The following is a 12,616-nucleotide window of genomic DNA, read 5'->3' on the forward strand; positions in this document are numbered from 1 at the left end:
CTGAATCCAACCCCCGCACCCCCAAGGTCCCAAAGTGATTTGGATGGATGTTAACACACATGATTTGAGTGCACATTAAAGTTGAAGAAGCACTGGAGGAGACTGAATTCGAATAGAAAAGATTAGAGTCTATGTTATGTAGGAAAAGTAAGTATTGTTTTGAAAAACTCTTAGTTAGACGTATACTCTAGATGAACATATGAGTATATTCATGAGAGTATTACGTTGCAGCCTAAAAATGACTTATTATTGTGTGTTAGTTTTCAAGATATTTCATATCTTGAAAACTATTAATCTAGAGGCATTGTTGGTGTGACATGTGATGTATGCTGGGGTGTTTTCTCACAATGTGCCACGATTGAATTCAAAACTGTCTGTTGATGACTAGTTTGCCTAGTGCTGGGCTAAGTTCACCGAGAGAGGGAGGATGGATGGGATCACAATGCCATTGTGGTCCCTGGCCTTAAACAGTTTATAGTTTTGTTTGGATGATAAAATGGTTACAAAAGCAATTAGAGAAAAACTGTACTATATGGACACTTCAAAAAGTCTATTGAAATATAGAATTAAAGGATAATTTTTTTTCCTTAATAAGACTAAATTCATTCAATACCCTAGTAGAAGTTTTGATTACAGGTATTCAATAGTATAAAAAGTACAAAACAGATTTGTAGATTTCCAATATATTAATATAGAGTGCATGACTACATAAAGTAAATCTTATAAGCAAAGGGAGGTGGAGGAGGGGAAAGCATAGAAATTTCTTTCCCGAAGTAGTATAAAACAATTGGGACCGGCAGTTGGCATAATGGCTGTCTCTGGCTTTCCATGTAGCCAACCATGTTTCGAGTCCCAGACTCGGTGGATTAAACTCACGCCAGGCGCATGTGCGTGTATGCCCAAGATCTTGAGAGTAGAATGGAGGAGAAGAGATTGCAGTGTGGCCATCCCCCCTGGGGGGTGATTTTTTGCTTCCTGTTTCTCTGTCTTTCTTTGTCTTTCTGGCAAGTGTATGTGCCCTATAGCAAAAACCTCTCATAAAAACATACACACACACACACACACACACACACACACACACACACACACACACATATGAGGAATTACACACTTTACAAAAGACTCAAACGGAACTGCTAGAGATGAAATCTATAATACAAGAAGTAAAAACCTCCCTTGAAAGTATTAAAAGCAGACTAGATCATTCAGAAAATAGAATCTCAGATGTAGAAGAGAAAATGGCTGGCCTAGAAAAATCCACCACAAAGACTGAGAAAATGGCCCAAAAATTTGAGAATAATATGCGAGAAGTACTGGATACCATCAAACGTCCAAATATACGGATAATTGGCATTCCAGAAGGTGAAGAGACCCATAAGGGCATTGATAATCTATTCCACAAAATCCTGCAAGAAAACTTTCCAAACCTAGAGAGGCATTCAAAGATCCAGTCCCAGGAAATACAAAGGACCCCAAAGAGAATCAACCCAAGAAGATCTTCTCCAAGACACATTATAGCCTGGTTGACCAAAACCATAGACAAAGACAAGATACTAAGATTGGCAAGAGAAAAACATCAAGTTACCTACAAAGGACATCCCATCAGGCTAACAGCAGATCTCTCATCAGAAACAATGCGAGCAAGGAGAGAATGGGAAAATATATTCAAAGTGTTAAGAGAGAAGCAATTTCAGCCAAGAATACTGTACCTGGCAAGATTATCTTTCAGGTGGGAAGTGTGTTGGATAAGAACCTCCCAAAGTGGCCTATATAGATAATCCCGCAACATATTTTCTGTCTTTTCCAGTATGTAAGGTCTAAGATGGAAAAACTGGTGCTCTGTTGGAGCCAGACACCATCTCTGTATCTCAGCCATCTTCTGATTGGTGACTGTTAACAAGGATGCACTTGAGGTAGTACTGTGAGCATCAGCATTGTGATGTTTAAATTTCTTCTGGAGTTTACTGCTCTGGTTGCTTTTTATCCTCTTTCCAGAAAGAGTTTTCATTTTCTCTGGTTTCAACGTAGTCTTTAGACTGGATCTTGCCCTTGCATCTACCACGTGATTGCAGCTTATTTTTGATTCTGCTGGCAACTTCTTCCATCTTTTCACAAGCAGGACACAGGTATTGCAGACATCTCTGGAATGGGTTTCATGCAACCCAAAACAGCTCTGGAAGTTCTTTTTGTAGTGTTCTCTGTCAGTGAATCGAGAACTGGAGGACTTTACTCTGCTAATACAGCAACCCTCTATACTTCGGTACAGCGTTAGCTTGTGAAAACCAAACATCTTTTCTTCTGGGCATTAAAATAAGCTCATCCTGGGACTAGCAGATGGCATAATGGTTACGTTGCTGGACTCCCATGTAGTCCACCGCAGTCTGAGTTCCAGACCTAGCGGCTTAAAACTTATGCCAGGTGCTGGTGTGTGTCTTTCCAAAATCAGCTGTTTCTTGCGCAAGAGTGTTCCCGAGGCGCGGAGTGCACACCAGACCAAGCCCCATTCCAGGCGCTCCGTCCTCCCCTAACTGCCTTGTCTAGAAAGATTGTCTCCTGCAGTTCTGCAGTTGCTACGACTGGTCAGGAAGGTGTAGATTCTTTTTTCCCTCCAAGGATGAGATTTCTTTCTTTCTTTCTTTCTTTCTTTCTTTCTTTCTTTCTTTCTTTCTTTCTTTCTTTCTTGGCGATTTTTGCTACAGGGCATGCGTGCTCGCCAAAGAGACAGAGGTAGACTGAGGCAGAAAGCGAGAAATCACGCTCTGGGCGGGGAATGGCTGATCTACAGTCTCTTCGCCTCCATTCTCCACTTGGGATTTTGGGCACGCACACACCAGCACCTGGCATAAGTTTTAAGCCACTGAGTCTGGAACTCAGACTGCAGTGGACTACATGGGAGTCTAGCAACGTAATCATTATGCCTTCTGCTAGTCCCAGGATGAGTTTATTTTAATGCAAAAATATTTTTTGAAATCCAAGCATAGTTTCTTTATGGCCTATATTTTTCATAAACTTTTTGAAGACTCTTTTCATATATATATATATATTTTTTTACTGATTAATTAATTTTACACTACGTTAGGCACTGTCATAATCATGTTACCCTAATTAACTTATTCAAACTTCTTAAACCCTATTATATAGATATTTTATTTTATCAGGGTAAGAACACTTAATATGAAATCTACCCTCTTAACAAATTTTAAGTACACGAAACAGCATAGTTAACTATAGGACAGATAGATTTATTATCTCCATTTAACAGGTCAAGAAATAAAGGCACCAATAGGTTAAATAACTTGGCTGAGGTCACTTAGATAGTTTTGTCCAAATGGATATTACTGCTCCTAAGTAGGAACTTGAAGTTAGTCAGAGTGACTAGAGTTTTCCCCAGTGAAAAATGGTATGTTTACCTTAGAGTTCATTCTGACATCTTTGTTCCAGTTTCAAAAAGTCAGGAGATACCAGTTATGAAGGAAAACCAGCCACACTACCATCTACTGACTTATATAATGCATCTTTGGCTTTAGAGAGAAGATAGAGGATGCCATGAACCATTTCCAAATGTTTCTAAGGAATGAGTAATTACATTTCAATTATGGTGTAATTTTGTAAGGCTGTAAACATAAAAGCTCTCAAGATGCAATGCAAGGGATAAAATGAAGGTGTTATTGATAATAAATCTTAACCACTAAGGTGTGCTTTCTGTGGTTTCAGAACAATTCATGATCTAAATATAGAAGCTAAGGTTTCCAAGAGAGGTCCAGTTTTTTTAGCACAGCAATTCATTACTAGATCACAGTTCAAACACTGAATGATAAAAATATGGATACCATTTCTGTGTGTGTTAGTGCTAATGGCAAGTGCCAGTTAATGTCTTAAGCAAAGCTCTGAATTGTCTGGTTAATCATTAATTTCAGAGGTTAAACATTAATGTCAGCCTTTAGGCTTTGAGCAAGTTTCTGGATAAAAGTAGTTCCTGGAATGAAACCACTAGTCATAAAATCAGGCTCTCTTATGAAATTCTAACTGGCTTCATTTATGAATGGTGAATGGTGCAGTATAATTGAGGCAGAACTTGTTAGATGAGTAATTAACTTGTGTGTGTATGCATATTTATATATACATATGTGCATGTATATGTCCATATTAATACCTGCATATATATGTTGACTATGTATGTACACATTTATCTAGTTTTTACTTATTTATTGAATTTTACCATGTACCAGGAACTAGGCTAAATATTGTATAGATTTTTTTTTATTATTTTTTAAAATTTTTTTGGAGAGGTTTTTGCTATAGGGCGCATGCGCTTGCCAGACAGACAGAGAGAGACATAGAGACAGAGAGCGAGAAATCACCCCCCCAGGGGGGATGGTCATGCTGCAATCCCTTCTCCTCTGTTCTCCTCTCGGGATCTTGGGCACACACGCACATGCGCCCAGCATGAGTTCTAAGCCACGAGTTCCGGGACGCGAACCGCAGTCGACTACGTGAGAGTCCAGCGACATAGCCATTACGCTAACTGCTGGTTCCCAATATTGTATAGATTTTAATAAACCATGTTTTTAATATGTATGTGCTCCACATATCATTTATATGTTGTATATATTGAGTTGTCAGGAAAGTCATGATGTCTTTTTACATAGAAAAACAGAAAAATACATCATGACTTTCCCAATAACCTAATATAATCTTATTAGATCTTCACAGCATTTCCATGACTTTGGTATTATTGTGACAGTTTTACAGTGAAGAAATCTGAGACTCAAAGCCCTGCAAGTACTTTCCCAAGGTTGCACACTGGCCAGGAGCTGGCAATCACTGTGCCTTGGAAAGAAGCTTGCCTTGGCCAGGATGTATGTCATCAGGCGTAGCTCCTGGCACAATGGAAAGAGCACAGTCTTTGGAGGGAAACAGACCAGATTTAGATCTCAGCTCCTTTGCCTACTGAGTGACCGTGTTTACATTCATTACCTCTCATTCTTCAGATTTTTAAATTTATAAGATTACAGTTCTATTATATATCTTTAAGAGCTCTCTCCAGCCCCGAATCCTACGAGCGCCCACATGTTCAGTGCTGTACCCGAAGAACACAACAGAGTTGTGCTCATGACTACAGGTTATTACAGGGAAAGCATACATGAAGGATCAACAAGAGGAAAAGACAGCCCTCCCATGTTCTGCCTCCTGGGAGGCCGCTCAGAACTGGCCTCTTCATCCAGCAGTGAAATGAATCATATATACTCCAAGAAGCCGACTAGAGACTCAGAGACTGCGGTTGTTATTGAGGGCTGCTCCTGTGGGCACACTCTGCTCGCTAGTCACAGCCACTGCATTCCAGAGTCTGAGAAGGAAAGCAGGTGTTCTCTGTAAATCACACTGTTTGTACTAACTGTCTAGGCAGGCTGATAGAGCCCTGTTCAGTGCCTCAGGTGGGCAAAGTTTCCTTATCAGTTAGTGACTTAGAGGAACTTTCAGAAACCAAGTTCCCAGATGCTCTTCATGGCCAGTCCTACACGCAAACCCTTCCACATAGGGGCTGCTATGGTAATGCTTTCCTGTTCAGAGTCATTGTGAGAATTCAAGGACAGAAGTTGGCAAAAGCTTTCAGCAAGGCATCTATGTCTAGTGGCCCTCAAATGCCAGCTGTTGTGTGTGATCTGATCAACTCTAAGTCATAGTTAAACATTTATAGAGCCCTTTGCCACACACCAGCCACTGTTCTAGCACTCTGATCCTTTACTCACTTATTCCCTTCGGTAGCTCTGAGTTAGGTATCATAACCATTCTCATTTATTTTCAATTGCCAGAGAGTACATGCACTCACTCACTGGAGGAGGAGACTGGGGAGAAAAAGAGAGAAAGCCCCGTCACAAGGGGATGTGTGATCCCTTTTCTTCCATTTCTCCTGTTTCATCAAGATTTTGGACATGCATACATTAGCACTCAGCATCTTTCTTTTTTAAATTATTTATTCATTTTATTTATTATTATTATTTTTTTAATGTTCTATCAGGCATATGTGCTTACCAGAGAGAGAGGGAAAGTGAAAAAGCAAGCTATCAGGTCAAAGAACTCTGGTCATTCATGTGGTAGTGCAGCACCTTAATCACTATACCACTTGATGGCACTGTCCCCCCCTCTCCCGCCAGCCTTCAGTATTTTCTTAAGCTACTGGGGCTAGGATTCAAACTACAGTGAGCCATGTGGAATCAGGCTCCCAGTGCATAGTTGCACATAACCACTGCTCTACATAACCAGCCCAATTGCCCTAATTGTTGAGATGAGGCTAGGTAACTTACTAAAGATGAGAGTTAGTATGTGGTAAACTCAAGCTTTAGATCATGGCAGTCTAGCTTCAGATCCTACTGTCTTAACCACTGAAGAAAATGGGAAGCTAGCTATAATTCCCTCCGGACTAGGAAAAACATCCTCAACTTTGATTGTATCATCTTACACCACCTGGCAGAAATTGTGACTATAAAAATTGTTAGTCTGGGGACCAGCAGTTAGCATAATGGCTATGTCGCTGGACTCCCACGTAGTCAACTGCGGTTTGCGTCCTGGACCCAGTGGCTTAAAACTCATGCCGGGCACGTATGCATGTGTGCCCAAGATCCCAAGAGGAGAATGGAGGAGAAGGGATTGCGGCGTGGCCATCCCCCCGGGAAGGTGATTTCTTGCTTTCTGTCTCTGTCTCTCTCTCTCTGTCTTTCTGGCGAGCGCATGCGCTCTATAGTGAAAACCTCTAAAAAAAAATTGTTAGTCTGTAAAATCTACAAGCATTTTTTCTCTTAGCAGTGACCAGGTACCTTGAGATTTTTGGTGTAATCTTTGCAAATGAGAGGAACACGTTTCTCTACTCCTGTAAGACCGCTGTCCCAACTGCCTTAGCTGTCATCCAACTATCTTAGTCTTCAGTGGAAGAGATAGAAACCAGATAATCATGTGGGCAAATTGTTCACAGCTGCAGCAACTGACCCTGGATAATCAGGCTACCGCTGCTGTGTCTGGGTGTATAATTTCCTCTTTTGGAGCTTTAGTCAGAGCACTTCAACAATTTCAACACTTCACAAAGCCTTCTTTCTTTTTAAAAAATATATTTATATAAAACTGTGCAATACACAAAGCAGTTTTACATATATTATCTTTTTAATCCTTCCAGCTGCTCAAGGATAGTTAGGATTCGCCCATTCTCTAGTAGAGGACAATAGCTGGAATATTTCCTTTGATAACCGTGAAGAGAGACCTTGGGATCTGCAGCAGAGGAGCCTAGATGCCACATCCAGATGGGGATTACTGCCTCCTTCCAGTAATTAGGATTATTGACAGAGTTCAGCCAAAGCCTGCAACAGCCTGGGTGAAGAAAGGAAGGAAGGAGAAAGAAGGCACTGATGATTGTGGCTAAAAGCAAGACTGTGCGGGGCAAGAAAAACAATTTTCTTTCTAACCTGTATGAATTCTTAACCGGGACTATCTGTAACAAAAGAAAGGTTAAAAGGAGAAAAATGAGCAGAAGTTTAATATCATGTCTACCTCCCATATACACTGGAGATAACCTAAGGAAGTGAGTAAATTACTAGAGGAAGAGGGGTAGGTTAAACTTCAGTCTTAAGTACCATGGAATAGAATTTTTATTTATTTATTTATTTATTTGCTATAGGGCCTGTGCACTCGCCAGAAAGACAGAGAGAGACAGAAAGCAAGAAATCACCCCCTAGGGGGAATGGCCATGCCACAATCCCTTCTTCTCCTGGTATCTTGGGCACACATGCACATGCACAACCAGCGTGCGTTTAAGCCACCACGTCCGGGACTCAAACCACGGTCGACCACATGGGAGTCCAGCGACATAGCCATTATGTCAACTTCTGGTCCCAGTTGAAGAGAAGAACCCTTTTTAAGACCAAAAGGCCAGGGAACCAGCAGTTAGCGTAATGGCTATGTCACTGGACTCCCATGTAGTCGACCGCAGTTTGAGTCCAGGACCTGGTGGCTTAAAACTCACGATGGACACGTGTGCATGCATGCCCAAGATCCTGAGAGGAGAATGGAGGAGAAGGGATTGTGGCGGGACCATCCCCCCTGGCGGGTGATTTCTCGCTTTCTGTCTCTCTGTCTCTCTCTGTCTGTCTGGTGAGTGCACGTGACCTATAGCAAAAATCTCCCCAAAAAAAAAAAAAAAAAAAAGAAGACCAAAAGGCCAGTAACCTGCTTCATGGTACAATGATATTGCACTGCTCAGAGAAGCCAGATCTTACATGGCTTCAAGTCTCTGGCCCAATCTGCCTGAAACGTGCTGGACAAGTGCCCCAAATCCAAAGGGTGGGAGGATGGAGGAAGGGGATCTTGGTGTGACCAGATCTTGTGAAAGTCGTGCACACACACACACACACACACACACACGCTCTTATGTGTGCATGCATAGGCTCTTTCATGAGCAAAGGGAAAAAAAATTAAAAGAAACAAACTTCAGTAAAGGTAAGATTTGTTATGCAATTTTAAGTTGAAGTTTTCTCCACTGATTAAGAGTTTCTAGAAATTTAGTCATCTTTTTCTTTCAGAAAGGGAGATTTCCTTACAAATGGCTATTTCCTTTATAAATCTAAGTTTCTTTTACAAAGAATGAACAGCTTTTTAGAACTACTGCTGTGTCTGCTAATTCTCTAAAGGATCCTCAGCATATTCTGGGGTCGCTCATGGTATTCTTCTACCATCATATTTTGGGGTGAACTGTGTTGAGCCCTAACAATTGTAGTGTGCCCTGGACCATACAATATTATGGAAAGAAAAATTCTAAAACTTGTTAAAATGGTAGGGAGACATTTCTTCAAGAGTATTGTAGCAGGGGTATTGCAATAGGGGAGAAAAGATGGCCTCAACTCTAAGCACAAGGACTGGTGTGGATTTCTATAGTCAAGGAGCACAGTGAGAGGGCCAGTCGATGGAAAATTACTGAGAGGAGACCTGAGGGGTAGGAATTCTAGCTAGCTAAACTAGTTGAACAGGATTCTCATTAAAGTCAGGCCAAGGATTTACATATCAAAGATGGGATTGAGGGACTTGGTCAGATACCAAGGGTAAGGGGATTCTTAGAAGCTGATTTAGGGAGATTCTTTGCTAAAACTGGGCTGAGTGAACCAAACATAGATGGAGGTGGGGCGTTAAGGTTAAGGTGCCATGGAGAAGAGGACTCAAAGAAGCCTGGCTAAAGTTCGGTCAAGGAGAGAGCTTTGTCAGTTCCTCACTCCTCTCCGTCAAGGCTGTTCCACTCACTTCCTCTTGCTTTCGTTTGGATAACCTTGCCACTGCCTACTGTCAGGGATGAAATGGATTTTTCTTTACCCTCTGAAGGTTTGGTGATTAAGTCTGCAGGAATAAACTGGCAATAGATAAACAGGAGAAAAAGCACAGAAATATGTTAACGCACAAGAGCACGGGAGTGTCACCAAGTATGAAACTCAAAGAAGGGCCAGATGATTGAACTTAAATACCCTCTTCCTTGGGGAGGATATTTTTCAGAGGAAGGGTAAATAATTTTTAGAGGAGATACATGGCCTGAAAAATAGCGACTTGGGACACAGTTGGGACAAAGTCTGGGTGTGGTATTTGATTTTCAGTCTCTTTCCACTGGTTAATATTTGCTGGTGCTTAATCTTTCTAGTTAATGAGTTTTATAACAATAGTATTTCTTCAGGAAAGAGTCTTTCCTTTCGTCAGATAAAGAGACTTCAGAGAAATCCCCTCCCTGTACTTTGGGAGAAGGGGAGGGGCAAGAGACCAGAAGATGGGGGAGCAGTGGTTGAAGGAGTGTGGAGAGGTCAGAGTGACCTTGTGAGAAGGCTTCTTTAGGTCAAAGTACTCAGCATATCAAAACATTATGCATTGGAGTATTGCTTTCTGAAACCCAATACCACTGTCAAGAAAATGGAGTGGATTTTCCTATTACAGATGGTACCCTGTATCTTAGCCTTTTTTCACCCCTAACTCCAGTGTAAGTACTTTGAGAATAGAGAATTTGTTTTCTCTGTCTCTGTTCTCTCTCTTTCTCTCATGTTCTGGCACTTACATGTTACTCAGTAAATGACTAACATATTGAATGAATGAATGAATGCCCATCCCAATTCCTTGTTGCTAACTTGCCATTGCTGGGTACAATACGAGGTGCTTATACCAGTTAGAATTTCTTGGGAGATTTTTGGGCTATAAGCAGTTCCAGTCATCACTCATTTTAAATATGTAGCTGGCCAGCTCTTGCAGATTCAGGCACCAGGAGCTAGTGACTGAAGGACAGTCTTGTCCAGTCACCTATAGCCAGAAGAATCCATTCTAGTTTTCATTTTCCCATTTTCTCCTAGTTACTCTAGGACCTCGGATGCTCATGTTCTAGGGAGGGACCCAGAATGGTTGAGCCTGGTTCACATGTCTACTCTGAGTGGGCAAGGTCCTTGGATGAACAGATTAGGAATTTGGAAATTAGGAAAGTGGGAAGAGGAATTCTATCACCAAAAATCCAAACTCTGTTACCACAGGGAAATGAGTGCCGGGCAGATGAATACAAAATACGGGCTATTCTTTATTGCTGTTAACTCATTTAATCTTCACAAACAATTGCTGTGCCTGATATTGTTATTTCTATTATTTTATTTGTATATATAGAGAAAGACAAGGTAAGGGGGTTGGGGGGGGGAGTGAGAAAACATGCCCCAGGGAGGATGGTCATCCATAATCCCTTCCATTCTCCTCTCACAATTTTGGGCACACATGTACTTGTGCCCAGCATGTTACTTTAAGTTACTTGAGTCTGGGACTCAAGCCATGTGGGATCTAGTCACCTTAACCACCACGTCACTGACTGACAATATCCTTATTATTCTAGATGAGAATATTGACTTTCAATATTGAACATCAGATTTTCAACTATTATCATTCTTAGCTCCTAAGTGTTACATTTTGAATGGGAAAAAAAAGCTGGGTGGAATATTTTCTTATTCTACTTTTAATATTTAATATATCAAGTGTCATCTTATTAGCAACCATAATCTAATTTTTTTTCACTTTCTCAATTTAGAATTTATGAAAATGTTCCCACTGTGCCCTCTTATATGCTTTGACTCTGTTTTACTTTTTATTATAGCTGAATCCAAAGCAAGAGGAAAGATAGACACAGCTGGAATGCTGTTATAATATAAATACAAGGGACTGAGGTTGCTTGTTAAAGTCAAGTGCTGAGACATTGGCACACACCATAGTGTTGATTTTGTTAATAGAAAACAGACTTGGTGCCACACCAGGCTTAAACTTTTCAGAAAGTGGGAAGGAATGAAAGATGCCTTATCTTATGTAATTTTCGAAAAGAAGAGTGTTAACGCACAGAGACCAGGGATTTTTCTTTTGTGAACAGTATCATAACTGAGCATTTCTTTCATTCTTGGCATCAGTGTGATTATTGACAGGTGTATATAAATTGATCAGGTAGATAGATACAAACCGTACTTGGCTTTTTGCCCGTGTTTCTACCTACCCACTCCTGCTTCCTTCCTGAAAGTTTGTCACCCAAAATCCCTGTAGGATGTAGTCCACAGTTTGTCCAAACAAGCCTTTTTATACCAGAGCTCAAGGAAGTTTTAAGACATGAGTCCACAACCTCTATGCAATGAAAGAATAGTGGGACCAGTAGGTGGCATAATGGTTACAGCACTGGACTCTGACATGGCCAACTGTGGTTTGAGTCCTGGACCTGGCAGCTTGAAAATCATGTCAAACATGAGTGCAAGCATGCCCAAAATCCCAGCTGGAGAAGGGATTGCAGTATGACCATCCCCATTGTGAGGTAATTTTTCACTTATCCTCTCACTATCTCTGTCTCTCACCCATAAGTACATGTGCCTTTTTTTCCCTTTTTAAAATTTGCTGTAGGGTACATGCACTCACTAGAGAGAGAAAGAGAGTGAGGGAAAGTGAGAGAGCACCCCCCGGTGGGAGATGACCTTGCTATACTCCCTTCTTCATTCTCCTCTTGGGATTTTGGACATGATGCACATATGTCTGGCATATTTCTCTTTTATTATTATTATTTTTTATACATCCAATCACTATACATCATTTAGCTTATAAAGAGAATTTACCCAGCATGAAATACACCTCAGACCAATCCAGTTGAGAATACTATACATGTTATTATCAACAGGTAGTAAACCATTTCTGTGTCCCACAAATGTTTTACTTCTCATCCCCCCCAATTTCCTTCCCCACACTATTCCCTTCTTCCACCCTCCTTCCATACTGTCTCCAGTGTCCATAACAATTTTCAATGTTTTTATGTCCTCCAATCTTTCGTCTGTACTAGAGAGTGCAGATAGTCAGTATACGTTAAGTGGAGACATACAATGCCTCTCTTTCATAGCCTGACTTGCTTTACTTGGCAATAAATCTTCCATATTTGACCACTTTCTATCAAATGCCAGGGTCTTGTTGTTTCTCATGGCTGAGTAGTATTCCATAGAGTATATGTGCCACAATATTCAATCCATACATCTGTTCATAGACATTTAAGTTGGTTCTATGTCTTAGTGATTGTGAATAATGCCACAATAAACATAGATGTGCAAGC

The 12,616-nt window shown here is 40.9% G+C and overlaps 1 protein-coding gene and 1 pseudogene across 1 annotated transcript in view; one reads left to right on the forward strand and one right to left on the reverse strand.

The window, feature by feature from the left end:
- DEPTOR (DEP domain containing MTOR interacting protein) overlaps positions 1-12,616 on the forward strand; it is a 157,739-nt gene that overhangs the window by 86,315 nt on the left and 58,808 nt on the right. The gene's annotated exons all lie outside the window — the stretch shown is intronic.
- LOC102501442 (SIN3-HDAC complex-associated factor pseudogene) lies at positions 1,726-2,296 on the reverse strand (annotated as a pseudogene).

The sequence above is a fragment of the Tupaia chinensis genome, unplaced genomic scaffold (assembly GCF_000334495.1).
Source record: "Tupaia chinensis unplaced genomic scaffold, TupChi_1.0 Scaffold000017_1, whole genome shotgun sequence".
Classification (NCBI taxonomy): domain Eukaryota; kingdom Metazoa; phylum Chordata; class Mammalia; order Scandentia; family Tupaiidae; genus Tupaia; species Tupaia belangeri.